At 38.3% G+C, this 27,193-nt stretch overlaps 1 protein-coding gene across 2 annotated transcripts in view; it reads right to left on the bottom strand.

Annotated features, from left to right (window-relative positions):
- Positions 1-27,193, bottom strand: part of IGSF11 (immunoglobulin superfamily member 11) — a 127,627-nt gene that overhangs the window by 48,263 nt on the left and 52,171 nt on the right. The window lies entirely within an intron of this gene.

The following is a 27,193-nucleotide window of genomic DNA, read 5'->3' as shown; positions in this document are numbered from 1 at the left end:
GTTTTTGCCCAGGCTGGAGTGCAATGGCATGATCTCGGTTCACCACAACCTCCACCTCCCGGGTTCAAGCGATTCTCCTGCCTCAGCCTCCCGAGTAGCTGGGATTACAGGCATGCGCCACCACCCCCAGTTAATTTTGTATTTTTTAGTAGAGACAGGGTTTCTCCAAGTTGGCCAGGCTGGTCTTGAACTCCTGACCTCGGGTGCTCCACCTGCCTCAGCGTCCCAAAGTGCTGGGATTACAGGCGTGAGCCACCATGCCTGAGGTTTGTTTTATTTTATTTTGTTTTGTTTTTTTAGACAGGGTCTTGCTCTATCACCCAGGGTGGAGTGCAGTGGTGTGACATGGCTCACTGCAGCCTTGAACTCCTGGGATCAAGTGATCCTCCAGCCCCAGCCTCCCAAGTAGCTAGGACTAAAGGTGTGCACCCCCACCCTCAGCTAACTTTTGTATTTTTTGTGGAGATAGGGTCTTACTTTGTTGCCCAGACTTGTCTTGAACTCCTGGGCTAAAGTGACCCTCCCACCTCAGGCTCACTAAATGCTGGGATTATAGGTGTGAACTACCATGCCTGGCCTCTCTTAACAGATTTTTAAGTGCACAATTCAGTACTGTTATTTATACGTACAATGTTATACAGCAGATCTCTAGAACTTACTCATCTTGCATAATAGAAATTTTATATCTGTTGCCATTGATCAGCAACATTTTCCCCTTCCCCCAGCCCTGGCAATCACAATCCTATTCTTTGTTTCTCACCCCATTCTCTTCTTGTTTTAAATGTTGTGTACAGATAAATGTTTCAGAGTGCTGCCAACAACCATCCTGCAACCATGAGTGGCAAGCCCAAGATCAAAAACCAAATATTGAGGATGGCAAAGGAAAAAGAGAGACTGGGCTGTTGCGGACATCACTGAGCCACCTTGCCAAACCTGGAGGAGGAAGAGGCAGAACAAGATGGCTCAACAGAAGACTCCACTGATTGTCCTCCCCACTGGAGCACCAAACTGAACAACTATCCACACAAAGAAGCACCTTCATAAGAACCAAAAATCAGACAGTATTTCTGGACCTGCGCTGGGCCAGAGGGGAGCCCACTTCCCTGAAGGAACAGACTCAGAACTGCCAACATCACCAAAAGCTGACAGAAGAGCCCTTGGGCCTTGAGTGAACATCGATGGTAGCCAGACAGTATTTGCCATGGGCCTAGCGTGGTGGTGGTCATGGGGAGAGACTCCTCTGCTTGTAGAAAGGAGAGAAAAGAGTGAGAAGGTCTTTGCCTTGCAGCTTGGGTGTCAGTTCAGCCACAATAGAATAGTTCACCAGGTAAATTCCTAAGGTTTCCAACTCTAGGACCTGGCTCCCAGATGGCATCTCTAGTCCTGCCTGGAATCTGGAGAGCTAGTCACTCTTGAACAAAATTCAAGATAACACAGGACACAAGCCCGGCTGGCTTCACCACCTCTTGATTGTAGAACCCTGGGGTCTTGAACAAACATAGGCTGTCACCAGGCAGTGGTTACTGTGGGACTTGGGTGAGACCCAGTGCTGTGCTGGCTTCAGGTCTGACCCAGCACAGTCCCAGTGATGGTGGCCACAAGTGGTGCTTATGTCACCTCTCCCCCAGCTCCAGGCAGCTCAGCACAGACAGAGAGACTCCATTTGTTTCAAAGAAAGTAAAGGAAAAGAACAAGGGCTCCTTCTGGTAATCCAGAGAATTCTTGCAGATCTTATGCAAAACCACCAAGGCAGTACCTCTTGAGTCTTCAAGAGCCATAGTGTTATTGGGCTTGGGATGGATGCCCCCTAATGCAGATAAGGCTGCAGTAAACAAAAACTTAGATCACAACACCTAACTCTCTTTGAATACCTGGAAAGCTTTCCCAAGAAGGGCAGGTACAAACACGCCCAGACTGCAAAGACTACAATAAAGAAAATAAATACCTAATTTCATGAATGCCCACACATCAATAAGCATCCACAAGCATCAAGACCATCCAGGAAAACATGAATCCACCAAATGAATTAAATAAGGCACATATCTCTGGAGACACAGAGATATGTGACCTTTCAGACAAAGAATTCAAAATTGCTGCTTTGAGGAAACTCAACAAAATTCAAGATAGCACAGAGAAGGAATTCAGAATACTATCTGATAAATTTAACAAAGAGATTGAAATAGTTAAGAATCAATCAGAAATTCTGGAGCTGAAAAATGCAATTGATATACTGAAGAATGAATTACAATCTCTTAATAGCAGAATTGATCAAAAAATACTACACACATGAAGGAGAAATAAAGACTTCCCTAGACAAAGAAAAGCTGAGGGATTTCATCAACATTAGACCTGTCCTATAAGAAATATTAAAGGGAGTTCTTCAGTTTGAAAGAAGAGGATGGTAATGAGCAATAAGAAATCATCTGAAGGCAAAAAACTCACTGGTAATAGTAAGCACACAGACAAACAGAATATTATAAAACTGTAATTGTGCTGTATAAAGCACTCATATCTTGAGCAGAAAGACTAAAAGATGAGCCAATCAAAAAAAATAACTACAACAACTTTTCAAGACACAGACAGTAAAATAATACATAAACAGAAACAACAAAAAGTTAAAAAGTGGAGGAATGAAGTTAAAGTATAGAGCTTTTATTTGCTTTCTCTTTGCTTGTTTGTTTATGCAATCGGTATTAAGTTGTCATCAGTTTAAGATAATGGGTTGTAAGTACTATTTGCAAGCCTCATGGTAATGTCAAATCAAAGACAATGTAACAGACACTGTGAAAGGCAAATAAATCTTGGGACCCCAAAATCACTAAGCTAAAGGGAAAAGTCAAGCTGGGAACTACATCAGGCAAACCTGCCTCTCATTCTATTCCTAAATAGTATAACTACAAAGATGTTTTAAAAGCTATATACCTCCATCACAATTTGCTCATAAGGAAATTCCTTCTGGGCCTCAAAATCTTTACCCTAAAACAATTCTGTTGAATTTCACCCTTGTGATGTAAATTGATACCTTGTCTTCACAGGTGCCAGACAGAAAGTCATCTCTCTGCTCATCTGAGACAAAGGCAGATTCATTGAGCCAGACTAAGGCATAAGTGACTATTCCTTTATGTTCCCCAACATGTAAACTGTGTATTCAGTGAAAGGCTGATCAAAGAGTCAGAAGAATGTAACTTCGTGTCTCTTATCTACCTGGAACCACACCTTATCTACCTGGAACTGTCCCCTCTCCACCCCTCCCCATCCCGCCGTGTTTTGAGTTGTCCTGTCTTTCTGGACCAAATCAATGTATATCTTACACATATTGATTGATGTCTCATGTCTTCCTAAAATGTGTAAAAGTGAGCTGTACCCTGACCACCTTGAGCACATGTTGCCAGGACACAGCCTCCTGAGGGTACATCCTTAACCTTGGCAAAATAAACTTTCTAAATTGATTGAGAAAAAAAAAAAAAAAAGAATAAGCTTCTAATATAAAGATGATTGAGCATTTGTCAAACTAGGGTATACATATTACTGGAATTTCCCATGATTTTTTCAGAAAACTTGTAGATATACAAAAACGAGAAGTAAAAATTAGATCTTAAAACTGAAATATGACCCATAAGACACAAGCACTTAAAGGAATTATATTAATAAAGTTTTGAATGCACTGATCAAATGGTGAAATCACTTTATTTGGAAAACTCCTGTTTTTATGTTGTTATTTTTCCTGAGATCTTAAAATTATTTTTTAACTTTTTTTATTTCCATAGGTTTTGGGGGAACAGGTGGTGTTTGGTTACATGGATAAGTGCTTTAGTGGTGATTTGTGAGATTTGGGTGCACCCATCACCTGAGCAGTATACACTGTATCCAGTATGTAGTCTTTTATCCTGCACCCCCCTTCCACCCTTTCCCCCCTTTCCCAAAGTCCATTGTATTATTTTTATGCCTTTGAACCCTCACAGCTTAGCTCCCGCCTGTGAGTGAGAACACGTGATGTTTGGTTTTCCATTCCTGAGTTACTTCACTCAGAATAATGGTCTCCAGTTCCATCCAGGTTGCTGTAAATGCCATGATTTCAACGCTTTTTGTGACTGAGTATTATTTCATGGTATACATGAATATATACCACAATTTCTTTATCCACTCGTTGATTGATGGGCATTTGGGCTGGTTCCATATATTTGCAATTGCAAATTGTGCTGCTATAAACACGCATGTGAAAGTATCTTTTTTGTATAATGACTTCTTTTCCTCTGGGTAGAGACTCAGTAGTGGGATTGCTGGATCAAATGGTAGTTCTACTTTTATTAATAGTTATTTAAGGAATCTCCACACTGTTTTCCATAGTGGTTGTACTAGCTCACATTCCCACCAGCAGTGTAAAATTGTTCCCTTTCTACCTCATCCATGGCAACATCTATTATTTTTTTATTTTTTTTTATTATGGCCATTCTTGCAGAAGTAACCTGGTATTGCATTGTGGTATTGATTTGTATTTCCCTGATCATTAGTGATGTTGAGCATTTTTTCATATGTGTGTTGGCCACTTGTATGTCTTCTTTTGAGAACTGTCCCATGGCCTTAGCCCACTTTTTGGTTGGATAGGTTGTTTTTTTCTTGCTAATTTGTTTGAGTTCCTTGTAGATTCTGGATATTAGTCCTTTGTCAGATGTATAGACTGTGAAGATTTTTTCCCACTCTGTGGGTTGTCAGTTTACTCTGCTGATTGTTTCTTTGCTGTGCAGAAGCTTTTTAGTTTAATTAAGTCCCATCTATTTATCACTGTTTTTGTTGCAGTTGCTTTTGGGTTCTTGGTCATGAGGTCCTTCCCTAAGCCAACATCTAGAAAGGTTATTCCAATGTTATCTTCTAGAATTTTTATGGTTTCAGGTCTTAGATTTAAGAACTTGATACATCTTGAGTTGATTTTTGTATAAGGTGAGAGATGATTCCATTTCATTCTTCTATTACATGTACCTTGCCAATTATCTCAGCACCTTTGTTGAATAGGGTGCCCTTTCCCCACTTTATCTTTTTGTTTGCTTTGTCGAAGATCAGTTGGCTGTAAGTATTTGGCTTTATTTCTGGGTTCTCTATTCTGTTCCATTGGTCCATGTGCCTATTTTTATGCCAGGACCATGCTGTTTTGGTGACTATGGCCTTACAGTGTAGTTTGAAGTCAAGTAATGTGAAGCTTCCAGAATTGTTCTTTTTACTTAGCCTTGTTTGGCTATGAAGGCTTTTTTGGGGGGTTCCATATGAATTTCCAACTCTAGTTATTTTGCTATTTCCAACACATCTGCAGTGACTTCCTCTTCTGAAGTCTTGAACCCCTCAAAGTCATGCACAAGGGTTGGAATCAACTTCTTACAAATTCCTGTTAATGCTAATATTTTGACTTCCTCCTATGACAAAAATGTTCTTAATGGCATCTGGAATTGTAAATCCTTTCCAGAATATTTTCAGTGGACTTTGCCCTGATCCATTGGAAGAATCACTCTCTATGGCAATGACAAAAATGCATCAAACAGCCAAATTGTGAATGAAAAGGGTAAGTTGTGTGTTCACCGGAGTAGCATTTTTAATTTCCTTCAATACTTATGAAATTTATTTCTTAAATAAGAAGACTTGACAGTTGAAGTTATTCCTTGATTGATAGACCACAGAATGAACAAATGTGGGCAAATACTATTAAATGGTGAAATCACTTCAAAACCACAATGCGATACCACCTTACTCCTGCAAGAATGGCCATAATAAAAAAAATAGATATTGGCATGGATGAGGTAGAAAAGGAACAATTTTATACTCCTGGTGGGAATGTAAACTAGTACAATCACTATGGAAAACAGTGTGGAGATTCCCTAAAGAACTATTAGTAAAAGTAGAACCACCATTTGATCCAGCAATCCCACTACTGGGTATCTACCTAGAGGAAAAAGTGTCATTATATGAAAAAGATACTTTCACATGCATGTTTATAGCTGCACAATTTGCAATTGCAAAAATATGGAACCAGCCCACATGTCCATTAATCAATGAGTGGATAAAGAAATTGTGGTATGTATGTATGTATGTATGTATATGTACATACACACACACACACACACACACCATGGACTACTACTCAGCCATATAAAGGAATGAAATAATGGCATTCACAGCAACCCAGATGGAACTGGAGACCATTATTCTAAGTGAAGTAACTCAGGAATGGAAAACCAAGTATCATGTATTCTCACTCACAGGTGGCAGCTAAGCTGTGAGGGTTATCGTCTATAATTTTTATGGTTTCAGGTATTAAAGTCTTTGAACAATCTTGAGTTGATCTTTCTATAAGGTGAGAGATGAGGATCCAGTTTCATTAGCTGTCATGAAAACAACATTAATCTCCTTATACAGCTCCATCAGCACTCTTGGGTGGCTAAATGCATTGTCAATGAACACTAATATTTCGAAAAGAATCTTTTTTTTTCCAAGCAGTAGGTCTCAACAGGTGGCTTAACATTTTCAGTAAACCCTGCTATCAACAGATGTGCTATCACCCAGGCTTTGTTATTCCATTTACAGAGCACAGGTAGAGGAGCTTTAGTGTAATTCTTAAGGGCTCAAGGATTTTCAGGATGGTAAATGGGTGCTGGTTTCCACTTAAAGTCACCAGCTGCGTTAGCTCCTAACAGGAGAGTCAGCCTGTGCTTTGAACCTTCGGATCCAGTCATTGACTTCCCTCTAGCTATGAAAGTCCTAGATGGCATTTTCTTCTAACAGAAGGCTGTTTTTAATCTCCATTGAAAATCTGTTGTTTAGTGTAGGTACCTTCATCAATGATCTTAGCTAGAACTTCTGAATAACTTGCTGCAGCTTCTAAATCAGCACTTGCTGCTTTACTTTGTACTTTCATGTTATGAAGACAACTTCCTTCCTGAAACCTCATGAACCAACCTCTGCTAGCTTCAAACTTTTTTCTGTGCCTTCTTCGCCTCTCTGTCTTCATAGAACTGAAAAAAGTTAGGGCATTGCTCTAGATTAGGTTTTGGCTTACAGAAACGTTGTGGCTGGTTATATCTTTTATCCAGACCAGCAAAACTTTCTCCATATCAGCCATAAGGCTGTTTCACTCTCTTATAAGTTGTGTGTTCACTGGAGTATCACTTTTAATTTCCTTCAAAAACTTTTGCTTTTCATTCACAACTTGGGTGTTTAATACCAAGAAGCTTAGCTTTTGGCCTATCTAGGCTGTCAACATGCCTTCCTCACTAAGCTTAATCATGTCTAGCTTTTGATTTAAAGCGAGAGATGTGTAGCTCTTCCCTTTCACTTGAATACTTCGAGGCTATTACAGGGTTATCAACTGGCCTAATTTCAATATTGTTTTGTCTCAGGGAACAGGCAGGACAGAGGAGAGAAAGACAGGCAAACAGCTGATCAGTGGAGCAGTCGGAACACACACAGCATTTACTAAGTTTGACGTCTCATATGGCTAGTTTATGGCACCCCAAAACAATTACAACAGTAATATTAAAGATCGCTAATTGCTACAAAGCTGCAGAGTTAAGAAAAAAGAGATCACTGATCACAGATCATCATAATACATAGAGAATAATGAGAAAGTTTGAGATATTGTGAAAATTACCAAAGTGTAACAAAGAAACACAAAGTGAGCATATGTTGTTGGGAAAACAGTGCTGATAGACTCACTAGATGCAGGGTTGCCTTAAACCTTCAATGTGTGAAAAATGTAGTATCTGTGAAGCATAATACACTGAAGCACAATAAAACAAGGTATGCCTCTGTGCGTGTGTTGTGGGGGGGGTGTTTATTATGAGGAATTGGCTCACTAGATTAGAGAGGCTGAGAAGTCCCATGATTTTCCATCTACAAGCAGGAGTCCCAGGAAAGCTTGGTTGTAACTCAGTCCAAATCTGAGGGTCTAAGAACCAGTGGACCTGATTATGCAAATTCCTGTCCAAGGGCAGAAGATGAGATGAGACTTGTCAACTCAGACAGTAAGGCAGGAAAAAAAGGTGAATTCCTCCTTCTTTCATTTTTTGTTCTATTCAGGCTCTCAACTGACTAGACGATGTCTACTCACACTGGGGAGGGCAATCTACTTTACTTAGTCCAACTACTCAAATGCTAATCTCTCAGCTAGAAAGACCCCACAGACACACTCAGAAAAAAACGTTTAATCCGGGTACCCACAGCCCACTCAAGTTTACACATAAAATTAACCAGAGTTCATTATTAATTCAATTTATTTAACAGACATAGGCTTGTTTAAATTATTTCTTCTCGTGTGAGTTCTGGCAAATTGTGTCTTTTAAGGAATTGGTCCATTTCACCTAAGTTAACAAACGTGTCGACATAGAGTTGTTAATAGTATTCTCTCATCAGAATCAAATTTTGAATATAAGAAGTCTGGTCCCAGACAGCATGCATGCTCTTAACCATCACACTCACCATTCCTTGTAGGCTAGCTTATTTTCTCCAATCACCGTTTATTTCACAAGCAACATATTTTAAACATAATTTTTTCAATGCAATTACTAGTCTCCACTTTACCTCTGTTTTGAGGTAAAGTAGAAAGTAATTCCTATTTTGAAAGAGCAGTCAACTGCCAGCAGAGGCTTAAGCAGAAAGTGCTCTGTCTATAGGCTAAATACAGGAACACCTGGTTTTGTTACCAGCTTGACCAAGGGTCAAGTAACTAGCATTCCTTTCTTTGCCTCCAAAAAGGACATCAACCCACAAACTTCTATCTTTCTTACCTTCTCTGGGCTACTAAGCCTATTACATGTTTCCAATTTGACTAGGAAGACATCAGCAAAATAAGCTAGTTTTACAATAGCTGAAAAGCCCTCCTCCTAAAATCAAAGATGCTAAAATACAAAAGTGGAAGTTCAGAAGGAAAAGAAATCTTAAACTTAACAGTGCTTATTCTAGAATCACTTGAAAATCACCTTTTTTCTTCTGTTTCTCAGAATTACAGACACTGCCCCAAATTTCTGTATAGTATTTCAGAGGAGGTAAGAAAAAATTCAAAGTCTACTAAAAGAAAGGTTAAATAAATTTCACAATTAGCCTTGCCAATGATGAACATCATTACTGTCCTTCTATAAAAGAAGAAAGAAATACATGAAAGTTGACAAATGTTGGCAATAAACTAGAATCCAGAAACCACTGTTATTAACAATTATTCTGACCACCATTTATGCTTTAAAGTGAAAAGGATGGGGAACATAGACATATTCTGTAACTAAATTTGTTAATTTTTCCCTTTCCTTATCACACTGTATTCAGAGATGCTTCTATGAGGACTATGGCCAGGAATCTTATAGCCATGCATTTCCTTAGTCTCCAACTTTCCCTAGTCAGTGGGAAAAAAAAAAACAACAAGAAAATGTTATAAGCAGCAAGATAAAAAAAATCATTACAAAGCATGCATGCACATTCACTATAATAACTTCAAGAAATATAAACATTTTATAGTTATGATTGTTTCCACCACTAGAATGAATTAAAAAATGAAGAATGCTAGATTTACTTGCAGTGAGTAAAAAGCTGATATAATGACAAGGTCAGTCTGTGACATTAAGGATTAACAAGTGTGTTTTATAATAAATGTTCTTCAACACTTAATTATCACCAAAGGCATTACTATAATAATACGATGAAACAGAAGTATAGACAAACAGAGAACAGGTATTTATTAAGGGCGAGTTTTGCCCTTAGCATTGAGTTAGGCATTGTGGAGAATACAAAAGCAGCAAATGAGATTCTCAACATTAATAGAAGTCATCATTTCATTTCACAAATTCCAAGTGCAGACTCCCCCTATTTCCTTCTGGCAGAAATTCTACTTTTGCTGAATTCTATGGACTGGAGAGGCACGTACAAAATACGTGTAGGGGAGAGAAGGTCGTTTTGCTCGTAAATAAAGTTGGATACATCCTATTAGATGGTAAAGCTGCACTTTAGAGGTGCCGTACGGATTTGGTAAGGAGTACAAATAGAAAACCCATTCTGCAATATATGTAGAAGAGTTTTCTCTAGACAGAGAGTCTATTATGATGCTCCCTGCCATGAACTGTGGACGACAAGTCTCTGCTTAGACAAGATACAAGCCTCTAAGTAACATTCCTGATTGAGATTACATATGCTACTGGATGTCAGAAACGGAAGAGACAGACATGGCTTGGCTCAAAAGGGAAAGACTGTGGACAGTTTGAGTAGTGAGATATGGAAAAACAGGAAGAACAGTTAAACAGCAAGGAAGTGGTACCATACTCTAGACAAACGAAACTCCAATAAATGCCTTACAGAGAGTTATGTCAAGGGTTATTCATGATGGAATAATAGGTGAGTAATAACATTCATGGATAACGTGACCCAACCAAACAAAGGACTACCAAAGCCATTATTAGCCAGTTGTCACTGCTGAATTCACAGAATGAGAGCAACAACTATAAATAGTAAGTGGTTTTCCTCAAAGAAAACAGACAATAGGTATCCTAAATTTTTAGGGGAGCATGGCCTGAGGAAGTCTTGATTAGAGAGAATAGCTGTGTATGTGTACATATGTGTGTTTAATTATTGCTGCTGCTATTGTTGGTAAGAAATAACAAATGTGGGCCGGGCGCAGTGGCTCATTCCTGTAATCCTGCACTTTGGGAGGCCAAGGCGGGCAGATCACGAGGTCAGGAGATCGAGACCATCCTGGCTAAATCGGTGAAACCCCGCCTCTAAAAATACAAAAAATTAGCTGGGCATGGTGGCGGGCGCCTGTAGCCCCAGCTACTCGGAAGGCTGAGGCAGGAGAATGGCGTGAACCTGGGAGGTGGAGCTTGCAGTGAGCGGAGATCGCGCCACTGCACTACAGCCTGGGTGACACAGTGAGACTCCATCTCAAAAAAAAAAAAAAAAGAAAGAAAGAAAGAAATAACAAATGTGTCGAACAAAAAGGTTACACACCCAGGTAATAATGTGGCTCAGTCCTTAAAGTTAAGGCTCTCGAAGGATCACTGAAATTAAAACTGTTTAATATCTAGAACTTTGAAAATGTTCCTATTATCTAGCCCAGTAATTCCATTTCAAGGAATATATACCAAGAAAACAATCAAATATGCCAAGATTTACAAAGAAATGTGTGTAGTACAGCATTACTTAAGATGGTGAAATTTTAAAAATAATCTAGATGTCCAGCAACAGAGAAACTGTTCATCAAAAAACTATTATACGGCTATTTTTCTAACTGCTTTGGAAAAATACTTAGGGAAAAGGGAAACTGATTGTGTTATTAGGTGATGAAAATGCAGGATATAAAATTCTATAAAATGTATTTTATCATATACATATCTATAAAATGTATCCTACAAAGGTATTAATAATGCAAATATATCTAATAAAAAATTACTATTTTGCCAGTTGATTATTCTTGAATAGTATTTGTTTCTCCTAGCTACAACATATACAATTTATTTCAGACAATTTAAGGGGAGAAAAACAAAAAAATAAAATAGCCGGGCACGGTGGCTCACGCTTGTAATCCCAGCACTTTGGGAGGCCGAGGCAGGCAGATCACGAGGTCAGGAGATCGAGACCACGGTGAAACCCCGTCTCTACTAAAAATACAAAAAATTAGCCAGGCGTGGTGGCGGGCACCTGTAGTCCCAGCTACTCGGAGAGGCTGAGGCAGGAGAACGGCGTGAACCCGGGAGGCGGAGCTTGCAGTGAGCCGAGATTGCGCCACTGCACTCCAGCCTGGGCGACAGAGCGAGACTCCGTCTCAAAAAAATAATAAATAAATAAAAAATAAAATAAAATAAAATAAAAATCACTTATAATATCACTACTCAGAGATGAAGATGGTTGGTGTATATATACACCTAATCTTTTCCCATGCATTTATTATATTACTTTTATAATCACATAGTAAGGCTACAAATCTATTTTTTGGCAGGGTTAATTTTTGTAGTAACATATTACAAATTTACTTTTGAAGCATTCAACTGTGTAAAGAAAATGCAGCTTCTTTCATTTATATAGTTGATTTAATCATCCTTAGGAACCCCATCCTAGTGGGTAGTGGGAAAACAGACTTGCTAATCAGCAATATTTCAAGCTTTTCCAGCTTAGACAATCCTTTGGTTTAAAGATTCATTTATTTGAAATCTGACCTGCCAAAACAGCTGGTTTAAATGATCCCCTTTGGATCACTCAGGGACTTCAAGGCAGTCTCTTAGAGCTCCACTCCCATCCAGGAAGATTAAAAGACACAATCTGTAAAGAGGCTCACAAGAGCCTTCTGGTGAGGGGAAGGGCTTTGGTCCAGCTGATGTCCCTAGGCATCATTGCTGTTATCAGCTACAAAGTGACCCTCTTCCTGGGGCCAGTTCCTGCTGAGATGTGGCTGGTCCTGGGCTTCTTTGAAGAAATGTGCTGGCACCTGCACTGTGGTCACAGACAGTTGATTCTGCTAACAAAGTCCCTGCATAGAGCCAGCTCTGCTCCAAAACTAGGCTTCCGCAAGTTCACAGGCTCTTTCATACATCCCCACCATACTAACTCCTTAAAGCTCAGGGCACTGTATAATACACAAAGGGGGAAATTTTCCTATATAAAAATTATACCTCGAAAAAGCTATTTTTTACAGTGGTAAAGGAAAATTTGTTTAAAATACTCACATTAACAAAAAGAAAAGTCTCAAAATAATTAACCGCACAATGAATAAGTCAGAAACTGCATAGAAAAACTCTAAAAACATAGAAGAAAAGGAATTTTTTAATGATCCTACAGTTCTTGGCCTAAGGTGAGTGTGTAAATGGCAGGATCCAGTGGCGAGATCCAGTGGATACTAAGGGTATGGGAGTGAGTTCACACAATAATGGGGTGCACTGTTTGCAATCAATTTAAAAATAACAGTATAGCTCACTAAAAGTCAGTTTGCTTCTTGTTGTCACTATGAAATAGCAATTGTAAACAATGTCATTAATAAATTACTCCCTGTTAAAATGTGTTGGTCTATGTGCCCAATGCTTGCCATGGTTACTGTTAAGTTTTAGCAATAGCTATGTAATACATCTGTAAATGTTGAACCAACACATTCTCATTTCTTATACTTTAATACATGTGGTATACCCCATGAAAGTTATTTCGGAAGGAACACTAATTATATGGGATTTACAGATAGATAATTACATGGCCTGGACTCTGATACACATTTGTTGGAAAGACTTGAAGCTCATTTCAGGTATAGTTTCTGTCTCTGACCCATGTATGTCTCCAACTACATATTCCTGTGCTTAAAGGTCAGATTCTCAATAAACAGTGAAAGAAAGAAACACAATTTGGGATATTTCCATTTTGTTCTTCTACCTGCAAATTATTTTCTGAAATTTGTAGAGTTCACTCTTTTGGAAGTTTCTTCACAAGTTCTCCCCTTTCTTTTGTCAATTATTATATTATTATTATTACATGACTATAATTTATAAGTTTTCCTTTTTGTACTACAATATTTTGTTGCTGATATGATTATATGCATACAGATTTCAATAAAAAAAATTTTCTGCCATTATTTGTTTCATCTCATTATTATTAGTGAAAATAAGTTTGTCATATAGGAAAGGTGAGTCGTAAAAAATAATCTACTCTGGTGTCAAGCACTCTGGAGAGGTCACTGGTGGGACCATTTAATAAAATGGAGAATACAGGTGGAAGAAGTATTTGGGGGAAAATGACTTTGGGTTCAATTTTAGACACTGAGTTTGAAGGTTCTGCAGGACAGACAGGTGAAAACGACCAATATGTAGCCATAAATAAAGGTAAAGAGCAAGATCTGGAAATCACAAAAAAGTGGGCCATCAAGGTAGTGAAACTGAACAAGAGATCATCCAAGTAAAAGACAAAAAATAAAGGCTAGAATTCTGTGGGCATACCTACAAATGAGTGGTAGGCAGAGGAAGCGGAATTAGAGAATGAGAATAAGAAGGAATAACTGGAAGGGCAAGACAAGCACCTAGACAACGGAGAAATAGGGAGGAAAACAGTAATCACAGGTATAAAAAGCTATAAACATCAATTTGTATGTGTAAGTTAGTTTATCATGAAGCTTGCAAGTCAATAACACTAGATTTGGCTACCAGGAGATCTCTGGTAGTCTTTACAAAGGCAGTTGCCAAAGAGTAGTGCCACTTCGCTGACACAGATGATTGGACAATTAGAAGCCCACACTGCCCACTCTAGCTGAGCCATAGTGGAAATCTCTGGGCTCTGGTGAACTATAGAATGTGGTCCCTGAACCACATGCATCAAGATTATCTATCATAACCGCTTAAAATGCTGATTCAAGGACCCTACTTCAGATACTCAAATCAGAATCTCAGAGGTAAAACTCAACACTATGTATCCTAAGCACCCAGGTAATTCTTAGGCATGCTAAAATTTGAGGACCACTGCAGTATATGTTCTTCAAGGTCCATTCTACCTCTGATATTCTGGACTTCAATGGATTGTCTCTGACAATAGGATGTGAATCCATGATTACTAAAATCAATGCAGAAGTCAGCAATTACATGATAAACATGCAATAATCAGAAGCACTGAGGGCAGAAATAATACTTTTTATTTACATCAATTCATTTTGATCATGTGATATCTTTATTCTGATGAGGGTTGAGATGCTATAGCCCTAGGGGATAATTATGTTCATAGATAGCTAAGAGACTCGTGGAGATAGGATTCTGGGCCAGGAAAACTGTGAAACAAGAATTAAAAAAAGAAAAAGTTCTGTTTAGTAGTACTGAGGTGCTGAAAAGAAGTCATAGAATCTAAAAGCACTAGATTCCTATTGTTAGATGTATTCAGAAATACTTAGTTATTGTCTTTCTTTTGGTTGGGAAAAGAACTATACTTCTATTTATCTATATATAGAAATAAAGAGTCAATGTTTCTAATCTATAGAGAGAGACAGAGAATCAATGTTTTTTTCCTTAGGGAGGCTACAATTTTAATTAATATTCTCTAATTGACATTGACTTTAATTGACTGGTGACAGTCTTATGATGGGCCCCTCTGCCAAGCTTCCTAAGTGAGAATCACAACAAGCTCCATTATGAAGAGAAGCCTTTTGTTCCTAGTGATCTCTGTCTAAGCAATGTTTTTTAGGTCTCAGAATATGAGAGCCAGAAAGATCCTTGAGAGACCATTTAATTCAACCTTCTATACCTTACTTTCTAAAATCATTACAGCTACCCATCCCCACCCCCACAGTCTAAAGGATCTGCTCACTTCACTTGAGTTCTTCCACAATTATGTCCTTTTGACTCACCTACAGCATCCTATACATTGGATTACCTTGGGGAAACTGGTATTCAGGTATACATTACATTATGGGTTTGTATATTTGTTTCAAAGAGTTTTTAATAAAAAAGCAACTAAGTGAAAAAGAAATCAAGAAAGTTGGGTGGGTTAAATCTGTACACGTGTACTAATCATAGCGTTCCATAGACAGTTAACCAACATGCAGACAATGAGTGCAAGTCAGAGGATGGGATGAAGAATGGGCAGAGCTAAAGAGGAAAAAAAAGGGGTCAGGACAGAAGACTTCCCACCAGTGTGTCACAGGCTAAGAAGAGGGTCTGAAAGCACTAGCTTAAGGTAAGTACACACTTTACAGCAAATACACAAATTATTTGCAGGAAGAAAGCATGGAGAAGGGAAGAGATACAGATAGGAAGAAGGGAAGACATTTTACACTTTTAACTACCTATTAGGATTTCTTAGACTCTGAGCATATGGAATATTTCACAGGTAATGAAAATTGTTTTAAATTCAAATAAGATCACTTCTAAAGTACTTAATTCAAATAAAAATCTTACCCAATTTATGAGAAGAATATTACAAAAACTCATTCTAATGTCTGAAATTCCTATTAGGAAATGCCTACCAAATCTATCATACAAGAATTAAAAGCAGTATTTATTTAGTCTTCGGCATTCCATAGCTCATAGTTAGCCTCAGAATACAACCATAGTTGATATGGTTCAGACTGGAAATATACTGTCCCTTGACTTTTTTCCTAACCAATAAACCGAATTTTCATAATTGTCTTTAAATTTTGTATAACTTCCATGTACTTTGTGCACAAGTGACTCCTCTTTGCCGAGAGGTTATGTACCTTGCCCAGAGTTGACAAGAATTCAAGGGCTAGGCCATAAGCAGATCTTAGATTCAGATCCTGAATCTTTTTTCTGGCCACAGAATCATTTAAAAATCTGATAAAACTCATAGGCTGATTATCTTCCCAGAAAAATAAACATATAAAATATACTTTAGCATACAATTTTAGAAAATATAAATAACCCCCAGATCAGGAGCCTTCAATTTAGATAAAGCATGTCTTCTAAGGGACCATACTCAAATTCTAACATGAGCTACATAAGGCACCCCAAGGAGACCCAGTGGGATGCCACTCCTTAGCTAAATGTGTGAGCTGTAAGGAGTATAAAAAATAAAGGGAGGGAAAAGTAAGAAGCAATGAAAAGAAAATTAACTATTTGATGAGCATCTAAAACATGTCAGGAATTACTAAATAAAAGAGCTCTTCTCTATCCCGATTTATGTTTTGTTGCTTCTTTTTTTGGCTCAAAAATGAATGTTAGTAAACATAGTCATCTTATGCCAGATAGAGGTTAAAAAAAAAAAGTCTTTAAATTCTTGAGGAAAACGAGTTCCAAATTATCATAGATCATAAATAAATGTGGTGCTGATCTTCTAAATCTAACAAATATATGTGAGTGGCACTGAAAATCCAAACATTTCCTAAATAATTTTTTAGGAGATAGAACAGATACATTAAAAATCTAGCAGATGTGAGCTCTCGGTGCTAAGCATTAGGGTAATTTTAATTTTCTTCTTTGTACTTGTCTACCACTTCTAAAATCCCTGCAAAATGTATGTTATGTTTGGAATTAGGGAAGTATTTATTAAAACATGTTTACTGCATAGTAATAAAATGTCATTTTAGAGGGATGAAAGAAAGATCAGGAAAGGACAACTTATTTTATATTCAGCAGTTGGGTGGATGAGTTCTGGGTATGGAGCAGTTCATAGGGTTCAGAAAAGACCAGACAAGATTAAGGAAAGGTAAGAAAAGGCCACAGAAATGAGGAAAAAAAATAGAAGAGTAAAAAAGAATTGTGTGAACAAAACTACAATAGTAGTTATCAAAGAACCTAGTGTGATGCAAGTGTAATCAAAACCCATGTCAGTGAATAAAAATACTATCTTCTTTTATATACAAAATGCATAATGAATAATATAAAACCAATACCAAGTACATACCCACTTGGTAAATTTCACCTCACTACATACCACCAGCCTCTATGCTCAGGCTTCATCACAGTTTCATCAAGCAATCTCTGCATGCCAACTCTGCTGCATTTCCAGCATCATTCATGTGATCACGGAGGCTCTCTTCCACCTATCCTGCTCTGGCAGACTAACCCCCACTTCATCATCTTGTACAGCAGCCAAACCAGATGATTCTCATGTTGCATGATCATGTGTCATCCAGCAAGGTGGCAATACAGTCTGCTTCCTGTCCCGTGGTCCTCTGTGTGAGGCAGGACCCTGTGAATGACCCCTGGTCTGGCCACTGAATTGAAGCATGATGCAGAAATGGCATGCTAATGCTTCTCAAACAACACACGGAGCAGCTACAAAGGATTCAGGTCACACAGCTACTGAACTGTGAACTGCTTAAAGGCAGGGGCTAGGATTGTCTTGCCCAGTATAACCCTGCACCTAATATATGTATGATCAACAATCACTTAATTAAACTCATCTGAAGGTTAGGAACCACACAAATGTGTGGCGCACTTTCACATGTATGGTGATCTTCACAAATGCCCCTAATAAAGTAGGCATTATCTCCATTTCATAGATGAGGAAACAGCTCAGAAAGCTTATGTTTTCAGTATAAAGTCACATGGCTCTTTTGTGGCAGAACCGAGGTGTTAAAAGGCCCCTCGCTCCATGTTGCTTTTTTTCTACACGACAGCACCTTTACAAGCTTGGTTATTTGGTTTATCTTAATTATATTCTATATAAGCTAAATATCAGAAAAGTATGGTAAGTTTACCAAAAAACATCTAGCCTTTCTGATTTGCATTTCCCTTCAAGCATTTAACAATGTGCTCACTACGGACTAGAATTAAAAAGGTAACTTTCATCTCCATATTATGTATCTTCAGTGACAACTATAAGGATCGCCAGGTTCAGGTTAGCACAAAGGCAACATTAAGACAGCATATCAAAGATTATATATTTACCCAAATCAAAAGCAGCCAGATTACTTTAATAAGGGTCAGGTTTGGATTTACGTTTAAGAGAGTCAAGTGAAAAACCATTTATCACTTCTTATTCCTTATATCTAGTTTATCCTTTCACAAACTGAATGTCCATGTAGCTTAGCCAAGCCAATCTTCCTCTCTCTTTGTCTAGTTTCCATTCCCAGGACATCTTTGGAATGCACAGGACTCTGCCTGCACAGGAGGTGGTAACACAGCACCACATTTAGAAGAGACAACTGTTCCTACCACTTTCTGTAATTCTACCCAAAAGATAAGCTAAGAAAGGGAAAGGAGAAGAAAGAAAAAAAGATACACCTTCCAAAGTAAACTCAGGATTTTGAAGGAGGGCTCTAATTTAAATATATTGTTATATTCTCAAGTGAGATAAGCTATAAAAGGTTCCTAAACATATGGGGATGCTAAATAAACTGAGCTTCAAGAATTAATGCCAAAAGAAACCAAAAGACTATCTACCCATATATATATATGTACATATGTATGGAGAGAGATAGATATATAATCTTTTAAATAAATGTCCAGATATAAGTCATAATTTGAGTAAAAAAGTTTATAAAAGCCACTGACAACGTGGCATGATCTGCGTTAAATTTTAAATCTCTAATCTTTCTTTACATTCTCTATTAAGATTCAGATATAACTTTACGAGATTATGCTGTTTCAACTATATTAACTCTTCAACACAAAATATTTCACTTTCCACAGCTATTTGCCAATTGAGAGCCCAAGATGCATCTTTTAAAAATTAAACATAAGCATTTCTAAATGGAGCTGCCTCCATCTCCTGCTATTCTCCCCTTACTGCTGTGCCATGTTGTCTAGCCTTCAAATTCCTACTGACTTGTCAGTAAGAATTTCTACTAGTCAGTAGGAATTCAACTTAGAATTCAGTAGGTCTCAGCTTAGAAATTACTTTCTTAAAGAACTCTTCTCATAAAGGACCACCCTCTCTTGTCCATTTTTTCGCATAGTACCCTGTGCCTTTTCTTCTCTGCACTTACTGAAACATGTCAAGCAAATAAGCAAATGAGAAAGCAAGTGAATACACATAGTTGTACTGTCTTCCTCTTTGCAGGAACTTTTCTATCTAATTTTTTACTATGCATTGGCAAGCAGTGCCACTGAATGAGGTGGGGATTCCTCCCAAAGTCAGTGCATGTTCTTCCTTATTTTCACAATAAGGACACATTTGCCAATAACTTTAATGTGACACAGAGTAGTTTCCAGTTCAGTAGGAAAGAGAGAGAGAGAGAGAGAATTTTTGAGATCTTAACCAAAAGGCACCTCAGATAAGGGTGACTTACAAGCAGAGTACTGCAAAGCTCAAATTATTTGTAAGGTGCCACCTGAGATTTTTAAAAACATCAGCTGCATTAATTATTTTTATATGTGAAAAATAATACATGTTTTATGGGTCATCCCTAAAGAGAGGCATATGGCCTGCTCCTGCAAAATAGGTTTTATGTTCTTCTCTGGATCTGGGGGAAACCAATGCACGACTAGGTGAAGGTGCTGAACGAGAACAGAGTGACATTCCTGTGTGCCTGAAGCCTCTCAGGTTTCTGTTCCTTCTTTCCTAGGTCTCTTGCCTGCTTTGGGTCCCCAGGGAATTATACACAATAGCCAGAGAAATTGCATGAGAAAAGAAGATCTAGCTTCTCTAAAACCCAATGGGGAAGTACTCTTCTGTGAAAAGGTCCTTCATATTGAATTAAAAAATAAAGTACAGGACAGAGAAAGTAAAGTCCAGAACAGGGAAGGAAACTTATCCAAGCATATAAATGAAACACTGAGCTAGAATTTAGGGCAAAACATTCTTCTGAAGCTACATCAAAAAGGGGATCCTAATTAACAACAGATAACTAAGCAATTAAAAAAATTACACAAGACAGAGCAATAACTCTCTTTATCTCTTCGATAACTTTGAGCAAGTGTTAACTAAAGATGTCCAATCTGTGATGCCCACATTCCAGAGGCCCCTTTAGAAAAGTATAACATTGCATTAAAAACACTCGGAGTACTTATTTAGCTACCTATTTTTAAGTGACATTTGAAAAATTAACACCATCAAGGTTTCTAAAAATAGGCAAGTCAGCTTTGTTGTACTTGTCAGAGACGGGAACAGTGCATCCACCCACTGCTTGCTTCTTTAACTTAACTGCTAGTGTGGTAGAGACATAGAAATACATAAAGAATAAAACAGATAAAGATAAAATTCATACACATAATGTAAATAGCAATGGCTTCCATCCCATTAATTAATGAGTAATTTTTCAGTATCTGCTCTATGCCCACCATATGCTAGCATTCAAGAGAACACAAGAAAAAAACAGGGTATGGCCCACGTGCCTAAAAAGCTTATCATCGAGTTGGAGAAAAAAAACACTAACAGCCATAGGACAAAAATCAAGAAACAAAAAGCACTATGTAAGTGCCAAGTGGTAAATATTAAAAAATAATAATAATAATTCAACACTGTAGTGACTATAAAAATGAAGAAAGGTCATAAAATGACAGCTCTGTCAGGGCTGAACCATGAAAACTGGTAAAGATGTAGACTGGCAAAAAAAGAGGAAGCAGACAGCTCATGTCTGAATGTAAAGTAGGAAAAGTATACACAAAGAAAGAGCAGTTAGGCAGAAAGCTGAGAAGTCTCCCAGTAGACACCAGGCTATGAGGGGACTGGGCTGTGTAAAGGACAGGTTCAGGTTGGAAAACAGCGGGAACAATGAAGCGGACACAGAGTATGAAGAATCAACATGTCCAGGCCATGTATTACCAACAGCCATGGTAGCTTCCCCCGTGAAAATAGCAAGATTAGAGAGGCTTCACTGCAAAGGAACTAGAGCAGCAGGTACTAGGGCAAAGCACAAACTCAGGTGTACAAGCAACTGGGAGTTTATTTCTGTACAACTGAACTTAATCTCTGCTTTAAAACTCCAATGCTGCTGAATGGTGAAAATTAAATTTCAGTCAAGTCAGGGTAATCTCAATTTCTGGTTTCCCCTTCCTCATGGGCTGCATCTAAATTCCAAAGGATTATAAAATGCTAGATTTGTGTGGTAGAGGAAGGGAAGGATGGGTGGAAGTCATCAGCATTTATCCACAAACATCTGTAGCTCTCCTACAGGCAGGTCTACCCAGATCCTTAGCTCCTTCCCTCATCCTCCTCATCTCTGCCACAAGCCTTCTGTCAAGTCTGGCTTCCTGTTGGCTACATCCATGTCTCTCTGGGCATACAGGTATCTCCTCATCACCTTCTGTTATCCTTGCCATGGGAAATTGCAAAGTTGCCACAGGTCCCTCTAACCAGACAGCCATCTCTACTATTCTCCAGCCATTCTGGGCACAGGGGATCTGCATGCCACCACCCTAGCTCTACTTTTCTGAGGACAGAATTAACTGATTCTAATTCTTCCAGAACAGCTCCCTTCATGCCTAGAATTTGACATAAAATTCAAAAGTCAAGAATTCAACTCTTCTGCAGTATGAGATATGCTACGTTTATCTTTTCCTGAAAAAAATAATTCCTATTTCCAAACAAAAGGGAAGGTATAATCGGAAATAATAATAGGGAGAGACACTGATTAAAACTCCAGTTGTTACCACATCAAAATAAACTAGACATAAAGAGGATCTGAACTAGGGGATCTTTGGAAATGAAATAAGTATGTATATTTAGAGGTGCTAAATGGAAAAACTGGCAGGAATGTTCAAAGGGAGTGAAGGATACTACACAAGCAAGAAAATAAAATAAATTCTTGGTTTCCTCCCTTTAAGATTATCAGAATCCTGGCATTATCAAAACAGAAGCCAGTTTGAAGTGGAAAGGTTTTGAATTTGGTTTTGAATTATATTCACGTACTTTTGTCATTTAAGATGATGATTTAAAATAGCAGCAAAAAGGATATATTCTAGGAGTTGGTACTATTGCATTCTCAGTAATATACTCATTACTGTGGTTTTCAAATACTACTAGCTTTCAAACAGCTACACAGTTTTACAAAAAAAACCACACACACACACACACACACACAACTAATTTTAAAAGTTTTTAAAATCTTAAAGCACTAAAATCTGCTTTTCTGTTCCCACTTCTCTATTAAATAGTCTTTTCATTTGTAGAAATAGGTACATAAGTTAATTATTTGAAAGAAAAAATGTTTAGCTAAAAAGACCAAAAATAGTGTGTGGTGTCACAGCAGTGTTGGCAGCTGACACAGAACAGGAAACAATAAAGCTGGCAATAATGAGGTGCCAGCCCCAGCTTCACATGCCCTGCCAAAGCCCAGGGTGAATCCTGCTGAGCTCTGGAGCTCACAGATGTGCCTCATGCTCCCTTATGAACTAACACTCTGCCCAGATGACAACCTGAAGAAATGTAAGAGGCATTTATGCTATTAAAGAGCAAAAAGTACTAGAATGACTGAAGCATACAACGGGCATTTATGGCATGCTGTATTTACAGGGGCAGAAAGCAGAGAGACATTTTTACATTCTACATTATTAGGTCAGCTTCCGTCAGATTAGCAAACTTCAGGGAGTGACAATCTAGTAACAGAAAATAAATGCCAAAGGGGAAAACATTTTAGTTTCATGTGTAAACAAGAAAAACAGAACACCAAAATTCAGGATTATGCCAAAATAAGAAAATCAAACCACATTGATTTTAATTTTAAGGTATGTTTCCTTATTTCAATAACATTAATTATGCTGAAAAGAAGTGACTGGAAGAAAAAGGGAAAATAAACGATATGAAAGTATAGTTGGGCCGGGCGCAGTGGCTCACACCTGTAATCCCAGAACTTCGGGAGGCCGAGGTGGGTGCATCACGAGGTCAGGGGTTCAAGACCAGCCTGACCAAGATAGTGAAACCCCATCTCTACTAAAAATACAAAAAATTAACCAGGCGTGGTGGCAGGCGCCTGTAATCCCTGCTACTCAGGAGGCTGAGGCAGAGAATTGCTTGACCCTGGGAGGCAGAGGTTGAAGTGAGCCGAGATCACGCCACTGCACTCCAGCCTGGGAGACAGAGTGAGACTCCGTCTCAAAAAAAAAAAAAAAGAAGAAAGTATAGTTGCTGGATAGAAGAAACTTCTGCTCCAGTGCCTTCTCAAGCCTTGACTGATACCTGAAAATTTTAGTTTATAATTAAGAATAAAGAATGGCATGTTTAAGATAACATATTCCCAACATCATATTTAAATCTATTCAATACAAAGATATTCAACCAAACCACCTAAAATTCAAATTATTACTGCTTTACATTGAAGACAAATATTGGAACAAAATGCATTTCTATCTTTAAGGAGAAACTCCCAAGTTCCTAAGAACAGAAAGGAAGAACTCAAGTGTCTCCTTTGTTTGGGGGGTTGCTCTCACTACATCTTGACCTGGACTTAGATTTGGGGGTTTATTCCTGTCCTTCTCTCTAATTCCCAAATGGCGAGAACTAAATGGCTAATTATTCCTGTAGGATCCAGACAGATACAAGGATTTGAATGCCTGTTTCCTTTAAGTTCTGTAATCTAAAAAGCAAATGGAAAATACTAATCTCGTATAATTATGTATTTTCAACTCATGCTCTTACCACTCTTTCTATTTTGCAATGTACTTATGACTTCCTAACACACTTATTAGGAGCATTATACTTATTACACTTCATGTCTATTGTCTTCTCTCCTGGCTCAACTGTAGGTTCCGTAGGAGCAAAGATCTCCTATTTTTTCAGTATATCAGAGAATACTGCTCAATAGTTGCTGAATGGATAATTTTGCATAGTCCATGCAAATTCTGACATCCTATTAATTTGCCATTTAGAAACAATAAAATCCATGTGCCTGACACACAACACATGGGTACAGGGCTGGACAGATAGATCCTCGTTATTCGGGGCAGACACCATTACTAAATTTGTAGAAGCTATAGCTTAATGCTTAGGAGGTATAATTCAAGGATAAGTGAAACATTTTCAGATATGTAGCCCAGGGTTTCACTTGCATAAACGAAAAGCAATTAAAGAGTTAAGTAGCCCCTGAAGAACTAAAATATAGACATTTTCAATAAAGAATTAACATCTCCCAGTAACACTGGGATAAAGCATAGGCCACACCATAAATGAATAGAGTTGGAGTCAGTGACCTTCAGGTAATGCCAGAACCTGGGTAAATTCTAGACAAAGACGCACGTACTGTGAAGGACATCAAAACCCTGCTCTACGTGGCTGTTTCCACCGGCAATAAGGATATCAATTTCCTCTATTATTAATATCTCCTTTTATGTCTGTTCTAACTGCTTACTCGCAGTCTCTCATTCCCACTGTTTTGTTCTCTCTGCTGCTCTCTCACCCAGGATCTCTCATCCAGGGATATGCCCCACCCAGCAGGGAGCAGAGCTTGTCATATGTATACAAGCCAGGCCTCTCTTGCCCATCAGCACATGCCAAGCTCAGCAGTGGCTTGGCACACATAAATGAGTCCTGATCAGAACAGAATGGAGCATGGACAGCCCCTAGAATTAACTGTTCTATGTATAAGGCACTGGGCATGCACCCAGAAGCTGAATCCATTCAATGCATCTAGGATAAGACCCCTCAAAACTAGAGAAAATCATTTTTTCTGTCAAGTGCCTGGGCTGCATAGAATTTGGTGACGCCAGGGCTTTGACTGGAAATTAAACAAAGGAGTGAAATAAAAACTCAACTCATTTCTCTAACCTGACTTGTCTTGAGTTCCCAAAGGCCTGGTGCCACAGCAACTTGAAATACAAAGTGGGGTAAGCCATCCTGATCTCTCCTAAAGGCCTATGCTTCAAGCGCTAGCATCAACTTTTCAGCATTGCTACACTATAAACAACTATGCTAAGTACTGTAAGATCTCTTAAATAAAAATATAACAGAAAATAAGTGGTAGAACACAATTAAGATGGTGAGGTACTGAACTGGACCTTAAAGGATTTAAGACTTAGAGAACCAAGGAGGTTTCCAAACAAGAGCAATCGTATGTGCAAAGAAGCAATGGCAGAGACGAACACGACACATTTTAAAGACAGGCAGGACACGGGCTAGTTGAAAATAGGGTTCATCAGAAAACCAAACACCGCGTGTTCTCACTTATAAGTGGGAGCTGAACAATGAGAACACATGCACACAGGGAGGGGAACAACACACACTGGGGCTTGTCGGAGGGGCCGGGGCCGAGGGAGGGAGAGCGTCAGGATAAATAGCTATTGCATGTGGGGCTTAATGCCTAGGTGATGGGTTGATAGGTGCAGCAAACTACCATGGCATACATTTACCTAAGTAACAAACCTGCACATCCTGCACATGTATCCCAGAACTTTAAATTAAATTTAATTTAAAAAAAAAAGAGAAAAGAAAATAGGGTTCATACAGAAGAGCTATAGGAGATAAAGTGGGTTGGTCTCTCTTCTGGTGACCTTGAACATCAAGATAGAAGCATGGTATTGTAGGCAATGTGAGCCTTTACTAAAAATACTTGGAATAAAAAAGAGACAGGGATAGAGCAGTATTTCATAAAAATGTATTTGGTGGCCATAAGTAGGTTGAATTGACGTAGATAATAATCTTTACCTGAGAAAGATCCGTTGGAAGAACAGGCAACAGTTCAGTATTAGCAATGAGAATCATCACTAATGTGTTGGCAATTGCAATTAAGAAAAGGGCACAGAGAGGGTGATTAGGAAGAGCAGTCAGATGTTAGGAGAAGCCTCTTCCAGGATTTGGAATGGCATGCTAATCTTACGTGAGGGTTGAGTGGCATTGCAATCTATCCTAAGAATCCTACAGTGATTTAGCACATTTGTGGTTGCAGTACCTAATCTCCTGGCCCTTCTTCAGTACAAACCACATTCCATGACTGGCTTCCCAAAAGACAGTTTTGTATATCCCTAATTTTGTCTTCTCCTTTAAATTCTCCTTCCTCCTTTTCTCCAAACTTCTTAGTGTGGAAAATCTGGTGTGAGGTTTCCACCATATCACCACAACACGGAGCCCATCTTCTTTCATTCTACAATCTTTCTTCTTATCACTATTACTTTCTTCTTTATCATGAGTTAATCTCATTAAAAATATATTTGTCAAAACACCTAGTTACCATAGTGACAAGAAAGCAACACAACAGATAACAAAAAAAAAATTGCCCTTCTCCATTTCCTAGCTTAAACATATCTCAGTTCCTATCAATTTACCTAAAAGATTAGGCCATTAATCTCCAGTCTCTCACAACAAGCCTAGAAATAGCTCAACCCTCCTTCCATGACCAATATACAGTGCAAGCCTCATCCTAATTGCTCTAATTACATGAAGAACATAATGAGATACAGCAGCAGATGGCTACAGATTACATTCTGGAGAAGAAATTCTCCTCTATCTCCAGTTATTGAAGAGATTTTGCCTTGAACAAAAAAATTAAAATAAAATCATTTTGTTCACAAAGCCAAATATATGTTTTTCAAAATGTTATCCCACCACTTTTCTATTTCCTTCAATAATATCTTTCCTTAAAAAAATTTACTCATTTCATACAGATTTTACCACGTGACAAATAAATTTGTAGCCCTGCTGGATTTAAGAAAAAAAAAAAAAAAAGATGTGCCCATAGAAAGTTGTTAGGAGCTTATATATTGAATCATATACTTCCACAAACCTAAACTATAATCTCAAAGATATGCTCTATCAAATAACAAATTTGTGAGGGGGTCTTTAATTTGAGCCTAAAAGTCTCTATCCAAAACATTGTTAGCCCCAGCTTTTCACAAAAGATGAAGTGTCAACTCATATGTTCACCGCAGCACTATTCACAATA

The sequence above is a fragment of the Nomascus leucogenys genome, chromosome 21, assembly GCF_006542625.1.
Source record: "Nomascus leucogenys isolate Asia chromosome 21, Asia_NLE_v1, whole genome shotgun sequence".
NCBI classification, from domain to species: domain Eukaryota; kingdom Metazoa; phylum Chordata; class Mammalia; order Primates; family Hylobatidae; genus Nomascus; species Nomascus leucogenys.
Note: the sequence above shows the minus strand (reverse complement) of the source record. Positions and strands in the feature narration are given on the sequence as shown.